Genomic DNA, 15,088 nt, shown 5'->3' on the forward strand with positions numbered 1-15,088 from the left:
ATAAAATGTGAATACGCCCTCATTTATTTATTCCACATGCATTTTATGGCATCTTCTATGTTTCAATCACTGTACTAAGTATTGTACAAAGAGTGATGAACCAAACCAAGACCTTGCCTTTCTGAATCTTGTGAAAGAAAAAAGAAGAAATGGAATATAAGGACTTCTCCTTGAAGTCCTTACATATTCTAGGCCACTAAAGCTTAAAAGATACTCGATGTGCCATACTCTCTGGTCATCCTCCTACTCCAAAATTAACTGGGCACTGACTTACATAAAACAAGATTGTTTAGATTCTCTTGGTGGAATTTCTCTGCCCTGAGAAATAGGTTGATGAATGAGTGTTATGTAAGAAGTCACTGGGTAGTACCTTGATTAACTGCCTCATCCGAAAATCTGGCCCGTTGCTTTGAATGACCAGACATTTCTTGGCACGCATGGTTTTTCATGCCCTGACTGTTGATTTATGTTAACTAAATATTGTATAAGGTTAGAGTATGTATTTATTCATTTATAATGAAAAATATACTTATATAGACTCGAATAGTCATGTTGGCATGATCTCTCTGTGATCAAGCACATGGGAAGCTATATCATAATCAGAAACCCATTTTAATTTTCCACAAGACATCACTTGTGATAGAGACAGGACATATTCAAAATGTGTATCCTCTGTGCACTTTCTCCCAGTAGGAAGACTTCCATGAAATGCTAGATTATAATCAGAAGGTAGTGTAGTGAGCAGAAAGTCAGAACAAGGGGAGTCAGATGAATGAAAGGTCTAAAGGCATCAAGGTAAGATAACCTAATGTATTCATCTCACAATGGTCCTGTTATTGAGATGGGAATACTTAAAGCACTCTTTCTCACTTCCCATTGGATTATGCTTGATGGGCCATGCCATCATTAACTGTCCTTTTTCTATTCTTCTACGGCTGATTGATTCCACTACTGCACATTGATGCTTTGGACATACTGAAACATTCAAAGTTACATTCCAGCACTGCTGGCATGACAGCCCCCTGCTCTCTTTTAGATGCCTTTGTGTTTCTTGGCTCTTGAACACGATGATTTGATGGTATAGTTCCTAAAAGATTATCCTATTTTCCTCATTTTTATAGTTGGTTCCCCCAAAAGTCAGATGTTCCTCCCCACTCTCCCATGAAAATAATACATAATAACCACATCAGTAATCATCATCCGATACATAGTTGGACATAATTTGAAGATATATGCTCTGTAAGATTTTTACTTATTTGGAGGCATTGTGACTACCATATCTTTCCTGGACTTTTCATTTTTCTTTTGATCCATATGTTCATAAAGCTTAAGAGCGACCTTAGAGATCATTTGACTCAATAGCTTCCTTTTATAAGAGAGAAAAGGGCAGCTCCTGACATTTTTAAGCCACAGAATATGCAAGTTGTACATAGTGGAAACGAAAGTCAGGGTCCCGTGACTTTCAGCCTCCCTTATTCTCTCCTGCCTTAGGGGCATAAGAATTCAAGAATTAGATTTCCACAGAAATTGGCTGGTAACTCCATCTTTTGAATATTTTTGTTTTTCAATACCTCTACCATAGGGTAAGCCTGTGAAAAGAAATAAGTTCAAGATAGTCAATATTACTGTTAGTTATATGAATTTAACTTATCGAAAATATCACAAATATTAAGGTATATTTAATATTGTGCTGGTATATCAAAAATAATAAGGAAGGGGGTAATTTCTGTTAATTAATACAAATTAAACTGTTGCTTGATTCTGTTCTTTTTTCTCCTAGCATTGTTCACATAAAAATTGTGTTCCTATAAAATAAGACTTTCATCTATTCTAAAAGCATGGAGTGATTCTAACAAAAATTCAGCACAAATAACATAATCAAACCAAAATACCTATAAATTATGGGAAGAAGTAAATATTTATTTCAAATTTAATGCCAACTTTTATATAAACTTTGACAATGAATGGTAGTTTAAAAGAGTAAAAAGAAAATTTTAAAAACAGTGGAAATACCCACTACTGTCTCTCTAGCTGCAAGTAAGATTGAAATTCAATTGATGCCTATATATACTGTAAAATTTAAAGTTGATAGTAGAAATAATTTATCTTCTAAATTGTACTGACTGTAAACCTCTCATAATTCCCCCCATTTTGAGTCTTTGTGTCATTATGGGGACCTCAAGATAGAATGGCAGGTTCACTTTAGCCCATAAATATGCCTCAAGAGAGTCCCATTAAAGCAATCTTAGCAAAGCTAATTATATTATAAACATCCAGGGGATGGGAGACCAAAATTTCTATTAGTATATATGGTTACATATCCATTTGGTTATATATATATATATCTACATACACACACACACACACACACACACACACACACACACTTCATTCTGTCCTACGTATTCTGAATATAATTAAAAACAGAATGTTTACCTCTTAACTTATGTTTAATACTGTTTATTTTCTTTATCTCTTTCTTATCCAAGGAAAATTATTCCTATTCCTTTAACTAGTGTCTTAGGCCAAATTTCCAGCCCTTTAATCCTGATGTCCTAATGTCACTAAAGATGACTAAACTAATAACAATAGCAAACTAAACTAGAATAAAGATGCTTGGTAAAACTTTTTATGGTATGAAACAATATTTTTGAAATTTTACTCAGTGGCCTTTGATTTAATAGATTTTTAGACTGAAGTCAGGGATTCAATAATGGTAGGAAAATAATATCCTTTATGCATATACTTATTAAAATAGGCCAATGATGATGTATAAGGTTACAATAGAACTTGTTCTGCATTAGTTTTTCTGAATTATAAACATTCTATCAATGGTCAAGCACCTTCCATGAAAAAAATGTCATAAAATATATACTGCATCAGGAGAAGTGCCACTTAGAATTTTATTCATTTTTTATTTCAACTGCGGTGTGATCACATTTACTGATCTCATAGCAGAGAAGTAAGTAAAGTTGCTATCTGCTTCCTCTTTCAATGTGAATTGAGACAGGTGAAGTTACGTTTAGGAGATAAGGCCCTAATGATACTCTTGTACTCAGGAAAACTAGGGCCAAACACAACAATATTATGAGTACACCCCATAGCGAAGTGGGTGAGAATGTTATGCTTAAAATTGGGAAAGTCAGAGTTTACTAATCGTAATGGGTGAAGTGGTAACATAAAAACAATATTTTACCTAGTAGGGAGCACATAACTCTGGAAAATATATTAGAGCACACTGTGCTATGACAAATATCAAATCAAAACCACAAAACGTAGTGTTCATCCCAATGCATATTTAATCTAAACAGAAGGCATGAAATCGGGTGAGAATCAAACTCCCATGTACATACTTATGTATTTTTTCATCCAATTGACATATATTGAGTTATCTATTAGGTGTTAGACACAGGGATAAATAAGTTCTGGATGACACAACAAAAGAATATACAATTGTTTGTGCCCTGAGTAGCCCGCAGCTTAGGAGGATGTGCAAGTAGATATAATGCACTGTCTTAACCAAGTTAGTGAAAGTTCAAATGTAACAGTTTGTTTTAGAGAGCAGGTACTTAACAGTGCTGTGAACCTCATTTGGCCTCAGGCTCTGGGCCAGCTTCACAGAGAAGGGGGCACGAGAAATAACAACAACAGTTAGCACTGCGCCATGTTTACTATGTGGCTAGAACTCTTCCAAGCACTTTATATCTACTAATTAATTTAAACTTCAAACCTACCCTTAAGGTTACAATTGTTTCTATTGTAAAGGTGGGAAACTGAGGGACAAGGCCACACAAATACTAAGAGGTGAAGACAGAGAAAAACCCAGGCAGTCTGACTTCAGAGTCTGAGCCCTCAACCACTACTGCAGTCTGTCTCTTTTCAACGCCTTTTGGAGATGAGCTTTGAAAGGTGAAGAAAAGAGTTTCCAGGTAGAAAAGCGTCTTACACACATGGATGCAAAGTCTGAGTTAAAAAAGGGTGTGCGGTGTTCATGGGAAGTGAGAAATGTGAGGCTGCTCGAGGCTGGGTGCACACGGGTGAGAGAGGCAGGAGAGGAGGCAGGAGGCTAGGAGGGGACAGAACTGGAACCTGAGGTCATCACCTTCACTCATCCTCCTATCCCCCGTGCCAGCCAAATGGTCCAGGTGTTTTTTTAAACTTCCCGTATGTCACGACTTCTAGGGGGCTGACAACCAAATGAGTTTTAGAAATATTCTACTAAATAATTTCTAACATTTGGAGATTCTAAGATTTCTCTTCATTTTATAATCTTTCCAAACATCCTATAAAACTATTCTATGGTGAATGATGAAAGAATAAAGTAAAACTGACTTTAGCTTCAAGCTTTGTAATGATTATTTTGGCTGTCTTTCCTTTTCTAAAACAATTATTTTCCAAATATGGCCATGAGATGGTTTTTGCCAACTCTTGGAGCTGTGAGAAACAGTATTTATTTGTCTTCATCACATCATTTAAATTGAGGGGAAATATTGGTCAGGTAACTAGGAGCTTTGTTTGCATTCCAGACAACAACTGAAATTAGAGGTGGCATTCTGGTTTCCTACTTCTCCCATCCATCACCTCCCTGCACAATTCCTATGTTCACTTACACTGAGGTTTGCAAGCTCTTAAACCACAAATACTCCCAAGCCCAGAGTTTCACCAGGCAAACCACAACAAATAAGACAGCTGATTTTCAGCCATTATGAGAAGACACCAGCGACTGACAAATCTTCATGGACATATGCGTTGCCTCGCTCAAATGTCATTAACACTACCACCCTGTAGACAGGTGACAGTGAGGTGAAGACTTATAGTCTGTCGGCATCCCCGGTGGACAGCAGTATAGCCTAATGAACATGCTGGCCCTCTTGGTCAGCTTTTCCTTTTCCATGAGTGAGGTCGGAAACTGTCAGTCCAGGGACTGAATGTGAGCCACAGAAATATTTTGTTTATCAGGGGCAGTGTTTTCAAAACTATTTCAAATTGCCAACATTTAAAAGTCAGAAGTTTCCATATAAATATTGGAATGTTGAGCTTCTTTGGAAAAGTGGACGATTTGGCAGCATAGGGTTCAGTAGGAAATCAATGGAAACTGAGCGGCCACAGTCCCCTGGAGGGAGGGCACACTCACTCCACTCTCATCACCAACCCACCTTCATAACTAGGTTGCCTGTTTGGCTCTAGCGGATATTTGAATTATTGTCCTCTGTTACTTCTGCTATTTCAGATGGTTAGATATCCATTCTTTTATTGTATCTGTCTACATATCCTTTGGTTATATATATCCACACACACACACACACACACACACACGCATACATACACACAACTATTTCATTAGAAATTCTATTAGATACAGAATATATCCTTAAGTCCAAAATCTTATCTCTCACAGATTTTGTATCCCAAAAGAGTTCATCTCAGGAAAAGATATGGACATTAGGAATATTGCACTGAAACAAAACCATTGGAGACACACAGGTCACCTTGCACTCCCTGATACAGCGACTCCACGAAGAAGACTGTCCCTTGTTCTGTAGTAGCTATAAATTAGAGGGATTCAGTACAAATGCTGTCAGAAAATGAATGTTTTTTTAAAGAAAATCATGTAGTATAATACAAAGTTGTGTTTTTTTTTTTTGTAGCTGTTGTAGCCCGTCCTAAATTCATGAAATAGAGGGTTTTCCAAAATCATCTACAAAGAAAAATTCTGATATAAAATCAAATTTTCTCATCATTGTATATGGAAAAACTTGAGCTACAAAATCTACTGGGGATATACCCCCATGATATTCCCCATAATAGAATTTGAAATCCAGTGTATATCATCTTCAATTAATTATGGCATGCTTCATTATACTGGCAGCCAACATCAATCTTTCCCTGCTCTGACTTCTTGTAGTTTGGAATTATTTATGGAAAATGTCTTAATTATATTCAATTTAGCACTTTGTTGTACAAGTCATATTGTTGTTTAACCGTGCTTTGAATCTTGCCTTCTATCAAGGATCCATACTAGAGAGGAAGTAAACATGCCATGTATTTTATCTATTTTAAATCAGCAATGCCATTTTAAAATAGTACCATTTTAAATAGTACCAAACAGTAAGGGCTCAATAAATGCTTCTTAGTCATGCCTCTCAAAGCTCCCTAACTATATACCATCAACATCCTCACCAAGTCAGGGAATAAAAGTAACAATAACCAGTCTATAAGTTTCCTGGAAATATTTCAAATTATTTGTTCCTACAAAACATTCCCTTTTATTTTCAAAGTCATAACATCTACAAAGATTGAACTTCCTTGTTAAAATATTGTTACAAAGCCAGACAGAGCAGGGGTTATTATTCTCATGAAAGGGTCTCTTCATGTGTTTGATTCACTCATGAGCCCAGTGTGACAAGTTAAAAGGAAGCCAGGTTTTTCTTTTCCTCTGTTCATTCATTTGACAAATATTAATGGGTGTCTTCCCTGTACAAGACACTCTGCTAGGAGCTATTCTGGATACAACAATGAATCAGCAGAGATCTTGCCCTCCAGTCGTATGATGCTTTGTTGTCAGGAATACTGTCAAAGCCAGGTGGTAAGGCCACAGCGCCTAGAGCCCTGAAATCTGTATCCGACAGATTTCTATAACATTACATGCGAATGAGTAAAATAACTGGGAGAGCAGATTGTATGTTTCAACTCAGATAAAATGCTTAAGGAGTACTTTTTGGTTGGGAAAGGAGTATGTATTGTTACTTTTCCATTTTATGTATTTATTAAAATGATTAAATGTTAATATTTATTTAAAAAGCATTTTATAATTATTCAGTTAAGATACTGAGGAAAAATTATTAGGCATGGAAAGAAAGATATAGTGATGATCCATCCATTTCTTATGAAAAGAAGAAGACAGAGAAAGAAATAAAAGAAGAATAGAAAAGGGAAGGAGAGGTAGGGACAGAGAGACACTGGGGAAGAGTTTTAGAAAGCCTAGAAATGGTTTAATTCCACCCAAATTTATGGATAAAATTCAAATTGGTGGAGGGTTCTGACAGTCGTTAAGATACTAAATAAGCCAAGGAAAGGGCTAAGAAAGTAGCAGTTTGGGATCATATCACATTGTTTTAGTGTTTGCATTTAATTTAAATCAGTGGTTCTCCAAATGTAATACAGATATGTATCATTGATAGACTTGATTACAATTTCATGTTCATGGGTCTGTCCTGGAGTTTCTGATTTAGTGGTTCGGGGAGCTGTCTGGTGGCTGGAAACCATTTAGTGGTCCCCAGCTACGAGAACTACAAGAACTCCCATGGGCGAAAACTGTGATCTCGATCCTCAAAGAAAAATGTGTCCTTTACACTCTTTATATCGCAGACCTACAGTTGTAGCATTGTCATCCTCCAAATGACAGCAAAACCCAACTAGCTGAGACTGTCTTGAGAAGGTGATTGAACATCCGTGAAGTTACAGATTTTTTTATACTTCACCCTCTGATACCAACATCACTGGGATCCTGGAATGATCCTTTTGAGTTCACATTTGGGGAAATGATCAAATTCAGTTCATCTAATATGACTTCACTCTAGGGTGACCGTACATCTTAGTTTTCATAGGACAGTCTTTTTCGTGCTGCTGTCTCATTTTCTTGTCTCTTTCACTCCTATAGTAAATTAGTTTGAGCAATAAATGATATGCTCACCCTATGTAAATATAATAGAAAGGAATAGGGAACTGAAACCATGAAAACCCTAATTTGTAGAAAAATTTAATGAGGAATACTACATTTTGATGCAGCTTATTTAATCAAATATTCCATCATTTTGTAACTAATAATTTTTTTATCTGACATACAGATACAAAATGAGTTAAATTGATGAAGTAACTTGTTAATTTTATAATTTGTTGAAACAAGTAATTATTGATTTATTTCTCTGAAGAGAATTAAACATTGTTAACCAAAAGAATACATAAAAGCACCATTTTGCCATAAAGGCAGACATGACATATTACCATGCAGAATCATTCTCAGTAGCAGAGAAGAGGGAAAACATCAGGATACACGGAGTTATTAGGTCTTGTGGAATAAATGTATGTGGCTTTTGTTGGCTTGGGTTCCTTTAATCTTTGTGACTATCTTTTTCTTCTGTCTAATGGGGAGCATATCTCCTAACACAGCTGTTGTGATGATTAAATTATAAAGGTGAAATAAATTAGCACATATTATAAATGATCTATAAATTCTGGTTATAATCTATGAGCCAATCTCATCTTTATGCTCTATTATACCCATTGTTCATGGTTTTCGTTACTAGATGAGGCCCTTTAATGAGGTATGACAGTAGTTGAAATTTCTTTTTAGGTGTACTGATTTTAGATAAAATAAAACTGGCAGTAAACAATTATAACATAATGAGGACACTGTGGAGATGGAAGGAATGCAAAGGGGTGTTTCTCACGGAGCTTGTGGACAATAAAAGTTCTATGTACCAGAATGTGGGTTATGCAGGTAAAGAAATACTTAGAAAATGTTTATCCTCAAGTATATATATTAGAAAAATAAATGTGATCAACAATGCCTGATTTCCAAAATAGGGAGTTAAATGCAGAACAAAGAACAAAGTGTAATTCTGAAGAAAATAAAGGCAATAAAGGCAACAACAAGAAAAATCCTTCATCATTATACTTTCTGGCATTTTCCTTGGCCTTTTTTTTTTTCTTTCTCCTTCTCATATACTGTCGTCTTTTCTCCTTTTTTATGCAGAACACTTTATGCCTTTCTTTTAGTCCTCAAAATTCATCTAAAAGTGGCTCATGATGTGTTAACAAAAAAGTTAATTCTAAGAGAACCCTGGTATTAGCTGTTAAGTAATCATCATTTATACCTGTTACAAATAGAAAACTTCACAAATGAACTAGAATAAAAAGATGTTAAATATTAATATAAATAAAATACATACATAATTTTAACGCAAAACGAAAGCTTTAAGACTATTTAAACTTCACACTATAAAACAGGAAATTTTTTCTATAATGCAGTTAGTATGAAACATGTATTGATATAAGCTCAGTTTTGAAATTATAAATACCTGAGACCATATAAAACCTTAGAGCCACTCTACTCCATTCATTTATCTAATGTAGATTCAGATTTATTGCATCCCAATCATGCACTAGGGACAAAAGTAGAGGACCCCAAAATGGCAGCCCATGGGTAGATTTAGCATCTAGACATGTTCTTTGATGCCTACACAATGGTCTTAAAATGGTCTTAATACCTAAATATTGGAAGATTCACATCAATCTCCAAATGTAATTTTATTTTTCTTTTAATTGGGAGGATTGACAGCACTAGTTCTACACTCCTGCTTGGGAACAAATGGATGGATCTGAGTTTCTGCTGGTCCTATTGGCTGGGCTCTCCAATTTACTATATAGACCACCAATATGCATTATCTGACTGTTAATGACACCCTTTTCACTCTTCCTTTGCAAGCCTGGCCCATGTCAATTCTACAACCTAATTATGACTGGTGTTCCTTCATTTACCCTACATTTCCATTGCCCACACGCTGGTCCAGACTGTCATTATCTGCAGGCTGGATATCTTCAGCAGCCTTCTAACTGGTACTGCTTTCTGTCTTGCCCTGTCATCTACATTTCCTAATCAAGTAAGACACATTGTGCTTCCTACAATAAAAATCTAGCCATATCACAATGGCTCTCCTCTTACTGGGCTGGGCCTTCCATTTACTGCTACAAAACTCAAGGTTGGCAGTTCTGTAACTCTGAACTATGGGGGATAAGCTTGATATGTGGCATTTCTAAGAGTATTATGATAAAAACCTTTGTCTCAGATAGATAAGCTGATTAATTTGAAAAAGGAGCTTACTTGTTAACCCAGCACTTCAGCAGCATAGAATTCTGTAAGAACTACGCAGGGTAGTTGTCAATGGACACAGACATCAGAGCTTGAGTTCAAAAGATCAAAATCAATAGCATTAGAGGGCATTCTTTCCAAAGCATGGTAATGGTATAACTCCCATTGGCTTTAATGGAAGTCATGAAGCTAACATGCCATGTAACCTTTTTAAAATGGAAGGATTAGCATTCTGCTGGAGGTGCCTCATGGCGCGTCTATTGACAGAGCATTATGCATAAAGCTTGAATTGATCAGGGGTGCCTTAAATTTCTTCTCTTGCCTTTGTGTAAACCGGGTACCATATTATCTCCCTACCTATATGATAATGATTTTGACTTTCAAAGTGGAACTCAATGGGGACTCAAAAAATACCACCTATAGCAAGAGGTCAATATTTTCAATGTATGATTCATGTACCAGTAGTAATGCCATTTGGGAGATTTTACTTAGATCATCATTTTGTCTGATGGTTCTCCTTCATCAATTAATTTGAGAAAAAATAGAAAAGATCTATTAAGTGAAGGGTACTGTTTTTTAATTGAGAAAATTATTTCTGGTCAAAATTGAGAGAATACCTCCTATTCCTCTACCCATGAAAATGTTTGTTTCTAAACAAACATCTAGGGAAAAAAAGTATAACTAAATCATTTTCTATAGAAGGCTTACATAAATTTTTTTTTCTGTGACAAATTACAATAGAGTTAATCCAAATATTCTGCAACTGTAAAATATCAAATATCTAATATATGCTAGATAAATTGAACTCTTCGGATTCTATTTGCTGCTACCCATAGATTCCTCAAATACTACAGTAATCTCAAAGTAAACTACCTTTTTTAAAAGGACTAGACATAAACATGAAAATGCAACAAGAAAAATAAATTTTAAACATGGATTCCTGAAAATAAATATTTTTAGTAGGGTTCTAGGGCAGCTCACTGTCATATAAAATGTTTAATATGACATAAATCATGATTCAAAAATGAATTTCCTTTGTAAAAATAAAATTTAGTTTCAATCAGGTTGACTGCTTTTATATTATAAGAGCACATAAACATGCCATTGATTTCAGATGCTTTCATGGGCTGCCATGAAAAATAGTTGTTTCCACTTGAAAAAGCTACATATATGGATGGCATTCAGAACTTAGCTGGATGCTAACCTCTAAATGTTCAATATATCTATGGGTGTCCATAAGCAGTCAGTTATTACATCCTCCTATAAACAACACCTGTAACTGCAGTGGTCGTGTGCAGTCACAATACAGCTGCTTGGTTTGCTGAAGTGAATATTAAACTCTCTTTTCACTGCAACGCGGTTCTCACTCACAGTAGCCCAATCTTTCTCCTTTCACATAGATTCCTCAAGATAATGAAATCCATAAGGGAGCCCTGGAAACCTTAACCAGCATAGATTTGAGAAGTCATGCTGCCAGACTCCTTAACAGGTGATTTTGTTGCTCTGCACCACTTTTGATTTAGACAGAGCCTCTGACACAGAGTATGCCTCATATATTCCAAGGACTTGTGTTGTATTTCATCATACCCCAAGGATGTCAATTATCATCAGCCTTGGCCACGCAGAGCTGAAAGAACAGGAGAGGGAGATGAGCTCTGCCATTCACTGCTGGGCTCCCTTTTGGCTGCAAAAAGAAAGCTACTTGACGCATTGTGGATCATTTCTTAGCCATTCAGTGATATTCAAAAAAGAGCAAAGAGCACCTTTTACAAAAATGACATTTCAACTACTCTGTTTCTTCTTATTTTTAGCTCTCACTCAAGAAATATCCACCATCTTAAGAGATGTTCAGTTTTGAAGAGTACTCAGGGTGTAAGTTCGTGGCTGTGTCTCTGACCTCACACATAGATTAAAAGTAATTTCTGACTATTTTGAGCTGCAGTAACATGATCTTTTCCAGCAGGCAATTTCTGTGGAATTTCATAGTGAGGCTAAGAGAAAAGACTAAATGGAACTATGATATCTTGCACCAATTAAAAGTATTTTGCTAAAATCCACACTAACTTCAAGCTATAACCAAATACTTTACAATCTCCATGTTTCAAAATCAGTTCTTATCTTTTATACACCAATTTATTTTGCCTGATTTACCGGTTTTTTGTGTTTTTTTTTTAATTTCTCGTCACCTTTTTTTCTCATTATTATTTTTCAACATTATCTGTATTAAGACAAAATTCTAAGATGAAACTTCCAAAACTGTAGGGGTTTGGTAGGAGGCAAAGACAGGAAGTGGTTATTAGGTTTTCCAAGAAGAGATCACTGGTTGGCAAGAAGCTGTTTGTACTCCCTCTGATGAGATTTCAGGCTTTTGAAAGAACTGCAGTGGGATGTTAGGTTGTAAGAGAGAAAACAGATTTGTGTAACTCATTTCCTTTACTGGTCTATGAATTCAAATAGTAGTCCGCTTAAAGTCATTCTAGAATTATTTGACTCACTTTCTTTCTGAACATAGAAGAGGGTAAAATCTCTGAGATAGGAATTTAAGAAGCTATTGTATTTACGAGCATGTGTGCATACACCCATAAAATGGGGCCAAATACAAATGATCAGAAAAATCTATGAACAACTCATTAGGAGGCCGTGTGCCAATCATGGCTTTGTTAATTATCAATTTGTGAACTTGGGCATGTGCTTTAGTCTTTTAACTGCTTTGGGCTTTAGTATCCTGTGATATATATATATATATAGTGTGTGTGTGTGTGTGTATATATATTTTTCCCCCCAAAAAAATTAACTGCACTTTTCTATTGGGCTCATACTTACAGGGTTCCCTAGGCAATCTTCCCTGTGGAAGGCATATACTTCAACTATATTGCTGTCAAGCTTGGCTGTGGACTGTCTTTGGGCAGCGTGCTATGAGTGGGAGTGACATACTCCATATCCAAGCAGAAACTTTGAGACCCATCATTTGGTTCTGTTGTTACTGCCTTTTCCTCTCATCAACAACTGGATACCCTAGTAAGGGGATATTAACTATGAAGAGAAAAGATGTCAACGAATACTATTTGTTTCATGAGTTTTAAAACTACTGGTACTTTGGGCATTTATTAACTCATGAATTGATGTAGTACCACTTTTGTGGATCATGAGAAAACCGAAGAAGTTTTATGCTCTTGATTCCTTATGAAAGAGAAAGTTGATTATAATTTTAGACATTCAATTATTTAAGGAGATATAACTAATAAACGTAGAGGCATTCTAATCAGCAAGATTCACAACTAGTTTTCTTTTTTTTTTTTCCCCCTGGAAATGTAATAATCAAAATGGTTTCAATTGTAGTTTCTCATAAGTGATTTTTAAGGCACAAGTAACTCTATCTAGGTAATTTTTCATAAAATGATCTTATGCTTTGAATTTTTCTTAGCAAAGGTTAGACAGCTTCAAAGTTAGATGTTTTAAGAAGGGAGAACTAATGACTATTTGACAGGTTTAAAAAGTCATACTTGACAGCATGGTTATAGCTGTTTGATAGTAAGACTTAGATGTTCTGCTTTATTGAATGTCAGGAAACTGAGCTGAAAGATCATCCGAACAACTTCTCTTCTCTAAAACCAGAAATTTTTCATTTAAAAGCACAAGAGTAGTTTTAATCAAATGATGATCCCTAATATCCCTTATAGCTCTAAAAGACTGTGATTTTATGAGCTTAAACCATTTTTTCAGGGTTAGAGGAAGCCAGAATTTTGCCATTTAACTCTTAACTGAAGTCTGAATACCAGAAATCCCTTAAAATTCTGGAGGGTGGCTCTGAGGTGGAAAATTAAATAATCTTATAATTTCTTTCTCAAATGTTAACACAGTAACAACATGCATTATTAGTTGCTATTCCCAATTCATTTCTACTGCAACCAGTGAAACAAGTACAACTTATTTTTTGTATATAAGGTGTTAAATGAATAAAATGAGCATGTCTGTCTAATTTCCTAACTCAGATTATTACTCATTTAGGTATAGGGCATGGAAATAGGGGTGCCAAGTAAAATAGAGGGTGCCTATATAGATTTGATTTTTAGATAAATAATAAATAATATTTTAGTGTAAGTATGTTTGAAATATTACATAGCTCCCTTAATATTTTGGTCTGATTAAATAGATTTTCAGTCATTGCCAGCTATTAAAAGAGTCTTAATCTAAATATGAAGAAAAATTCTGCTCATTTTAAAATTTATGGTACTGGAAGGATGTGATAGTTACTTTTATGTGTCACCCTGACTGGGCCACAGGGTGCCCGAATATTTGGTTAAACATTATTTCTGGGTGTCCCTGTGAAAGTGTTTCTGGATGAGGTTAACATCTGAATCAGTACATTGAGTAAAACAGGTTGCCCTCCCCAGTGTGGATGGGCCTCATTCAATCTGTCGAAGGCCTGACTACAACCAAAAGGCTGAGTAAGGGAGAATTTGCTTTCTATAGCTGACTGTCTTTAAGTGCGGTCATCAGTCTTGGCCTTGGACTGGGACTTGCACCATTGTCTCTCCTGGTTTTCAGGCCTTTGGACTCAAACTGAACCATTGGCAATTCTCCTGGGTCTCAGCTCAGTCTGCATATTCGTGTGAGCCAATTCCTTGTAATAAATCTCCTTTATATGTACATATTCTATTGGTTCTGTTTCTCTAGAGAACACTGATTAATATAAATGGTAAGAAGAAAGAAGAAATGTCCACTCTTTATATAATTGATGATAGAAAAGTTGCCCTCTGTTGGTCAGCTCTGCTGATGTCTCTTTTATGTATGGACTTGGGGTGGGTGGGTGGAGACATCAATATGATCTGCTGCTGGGAGGACTCAGTCCCAGGCAACTTGGCTAAGCATAGGTTGTCTCTTCCGATCCTCAGCCACAACCAGCATGACTGCCACCTCGAGCTCTCACATAGCACTCTCTGATGTGTAAGCCTTTCTCCTGACCCTGCAAGTCTGCAACTCCCAATCTCATCCATACTCTAGGATTCAATTCTAGATCAACATAGCAATAGTCACCTCTCATACACTTTGAGCACTGGAAACCCTAGGGCAAAATATTTGATGCCCTCTCCCTACCTTTCTAATTGCCTCCCCATTTTCAGATAGTACCTGGGCAAGTCATTAAGGCCCAGGCTAAGTAGATAACAGTTGGAAGACTAAGGCATTACTATTTCTCTCTTACAGACATCAAACATG

At 36.0% G+C, this 15,088-nt stretch overlaps 1 protein-coding gene across 7 annotated transcripts in view; it reads right to left on the reverse strand.

The window, feature by feature from the left end:
- Positions 1 to 15,088, reverse strand: part of NKAIN2 (sodium/potassium transporting ATPase interacting 2) — an 871,385-nt gene that overhangs the window by 164,696 nt on the left and 691,601 nt on the right. The gene's annotated exons all lie outside the window — the stretch shown is intronic.

The sequence above is a fragment of the Rhinolophus sinicus genome, chromosome 2 (assembly GCF_057876585.1).
Source record: "Rhinolophus sinicus isolate RSI-liver-muscle chromosome 2, RSI-T2T, whole genome shotgun sequence".
In the NCBI taxonomy this organism is placed as follows: Eukaryota; Metazoa; Chordata; class Mammalia; order Chiroptera; family Rhinolophidae; genus Rhinolophus; species Rhinolophus sinicus.